The sequence below is a fragment of the Sus scrofa genome, chromosome 8, assembly GCF_054392235.1.
Source record: "Sus scrofa isolate SSC_HxYL_T2T_F1_AM1 chromosome 8, Sscrofa_HxYL_maternal_Yorkshire_Landrace_v2.0, whole genome shotgun sequence".
In the NCBI taxonomy this organism is placed as follows: Eukaryota; Metazoa; Chordata; class Mammalia; order Artiodactyla; family Suidae; genus Sus; species Sus scrofa.
In genome coordinates, this window is record NC_139390.1 from 31225940 (window position 1) to 31229223 (window position 3284).

Genomic DNA, 3284 nt, shown 5'->3' on the forward strand with positions numbered 1-3284 from the left:
TTGGTCTTTGTTTTTATGATTAGCTATAGCTTTGTAATATAGTTCGAAATCAGGAAGTGTAGTGCCTTCAGCTATGTTTTTCCTCAAGACTGCTTTGGTTGTTCAGGGTTCTCTGTGGTTCCATACAAATTGAAGGATTGTTTGTTCTGTTTCTGTGAAAAATGCCAGTGCAATTTTGATGGGGATTGTATTAAATCTATAGATGGCTATGGGTGGTAGGGACGTTTTAATGTTAACTCTTCTGATCCATGAGCATGCAATAGTCTTTCCACTTATTTATGTCTTCAATTTCTTTCGTCCACATCTTAGAGTTTTCAGCGTACATATCTTCTATTTCCTTGGTTAGATTTATTTATTTAGTTTTGCTTTTTAGGGCTGCACCCTCGGCATATAGAGGTTCCCAGGCTCGGAGTCTAAGTGGAGCTGTTGCTTCCGGCCTGTGCCATAGTCACAACAATGCCAGATCCGACACCACAGCTCACAGTAACACCGGATCCTTAACCCACTGAGCGAGGCCGGGGATCAAACCCTCAACCTCATGGTTCCTAGTTGGATTCATTTCCGCTGCACCAAGACGGGAACTCCGATAGCATCTTTAAGACAGTTTAACTTCTTCCTTTCTGATTTGGATGGCTGTTATTTCTTTTTCTTGCGTAGTTGCTCTGGCTAAGGCTTCCAGAACTGTGCTGAATAGGAGCGGTGAAAGCAGGCACATTGTGTTGCTCCTGAATAGAGGAAAAGCTCTCAGCCTTTCACCATTGAGTATGATGTCAGCTGTGAGTTTGTCATATACGGCCTTTGCTATATTGAGTTATGTTCCTTTTAAACTCACTTTGTTGAATGTTATTATCATGAAAGAATGTTGAATTTTGTCTAATGCTGCATCTATTGAGATGGCCAAAAGATTTTTGTCTTTCATTCTATTGATTTGATTTGTCACATTTATTGGTTTGGGTATGTCGAATCATCCTTGCCTCCCAGGGATAAATCCCACTTGATCATGGTGTATCTTTTTAATGTCTTGTTGAATTCAGCTTGCTAGTGTTTTGTTAGGAATTTTTCATCTATATTCATCAGGGATATTGGCCTGTAGGAATTTTTTTCTTTGTCTTTTTTCCCTTGTAGTATTATTTTCTGGCTTTGGTATCAGAGTAATAATGCTGGCCTCAAAATGAATTTGGGAGTTCCCTCCTCTTCAGGAGGTTAAATCTTAAAAATTGCTGTATGAAAAAATAATAGCACAACACTGTTTATGTAAATTAAAAATATGTGCACACAAAACAACAATGCATGTTTCACAACAGATAAAAACATTGAGAACACAGGAAAATACAGTTTGCCTGGCAGTGAGGAAAGGATATGTAAATGAGGAAGGCAGCAAAAAAAAGGATAAATCAAGAAATGTAAGGACCTTACACAGATGAAAGAGGATCGCATGCCATGAACTAGGGAGAATGACTAACTCAACCCTCTGCTCTGAAATCCACTAAGTAAAAAATGCGATGGGCCTGGCATGGAGGGAGGCCCAAGTCTGCTTGTTTCTAGAAACTGATGCTTAGACATATTTTAGTTTGGTTTGGGTTAATTTTGCCCAACTTCTGCTAAGGCTGAAACTGCATGGTAGAGCCAGTGGTTGCAGAAGTTGAGATCTCTTTCTGAAAAAAGATTCCTGGAATTGTTCTTGTTTCCTGAACTGAACACGGACTAATAATATAATGAGGTTGCTAGAATGTCTTGGCTAGATTAGTAAAATGAAATAAAATAAAGAGGAGTTTATTCAGGACCTTAAGCTATTTAAATCTTATTGGAAACATCATGCTTCCCAGAAAAAATGAAAACAGTGAAAAGTATATCCTTTAGGAGACCTGTGCTTGGCCATGGCAGTCTGCAATGAAAGCAGATTTTTGGGTGTACTTACATATGTTATAATTTTGACCAAAAAGTTATGGAAGCCTTTATCCAAAAGGCCTTTGGGAGGTTTCCTACTCTCAGCTTTATATACGCTAAAGTAAATAATCTGGGAAGTCTAAGTAGCTCAGACTTAACAATTTATCAAGAGAAAAGCAAGGTACATTTTTTTTTAATTTAAAATTTTTTTTCCAGGACTATTTGTTACTTCTCAGGGAGGAAAATAAAAGTATCAATGAGAATATTACTTACTTCTCAGGGAGGAAATAAAAGTATCAATGAGAATATTAAAGAATAAACCTGAGACAATCCCCCAAGTGGGAGACATGTGGGGACTTTCAGTGACAGAAAAAAAACAAGACACATTTTTACCTGGACTTCGTAGTGAGCTAATGAATTGGCTCCTCTTTAGGTGGGTCTTGGTGATACCACCTCTTTAGAGTATAGTTAATTAAAAAGTCAATTTGCTAATGCTGTTAGGAAAGATTTCCTGCCCTTGATGTCCAAATAATTGGTCAGTTTGTTTCTCCTAACTCCATAGTTGTGGTCCCATCTGACTGAATGCAGAACATTATGTTTTGTTTTTTGTCTTTTTCTAGGGCCACACCCTTGGCATATGGAGGTTCCCAGGCTAGGGGTCTAATTGGAGCTGAGCTGCTGGCCTACACCAGAGCCACAGCAATGCCAGATCTGAGCCCCATCTGCAACCTACACCACAGCTCACGGCGATGCCGGATCCTTAACCCACTGAGCAAGGCCAGGGATGGAACCCGCAACCTCATGGTTCCTAGTCGGATTTGTTAACCACTGAGCCATGACGGGAACTCCATGTTTTTGTTTTTGTTTTGGGTTTTTCTGGTGGCTTCTATTAGAGAGCTATCTAATACGTAGAATCAGGTCCTCAAAAATGGTAGGAAATCACCATTTCCTGCCAAAAACAAAACCAAGTTGAACCTAAATCTGACCAAGCCTGTAGATCCAACACCCAATTTATCGGAATTACAGAGGATGGAGGACTACGTTTACACCATGGAAGGCAGCCAGCAAAATACATACTACAGGAAACTCTAACAACATGGTTGTTCAAAAGTCTCAAAGGACACCCCCCACCCCGCCACTTCCCCCACAAATGAAAAGGGAATCTATAAATTAAGACTTAAGAGGCATATTGCCAGTTTCAATTTGTGACCCTTCTTTGGGTGCTGGTTCAGCAAAAAAAAAAAAAAAAAAAAAAAAAATACAAACTAAAAAAGTTTATGACAAAAACAAGACGAATCTTCCAAAGTGAAGACTGATTTGGGTACTTCATGATAGCAAAGAACTTTTTTTTTCTTTTTTTTTGGTGGGGGGGGAATGATGATACTGTGGTTGTATTA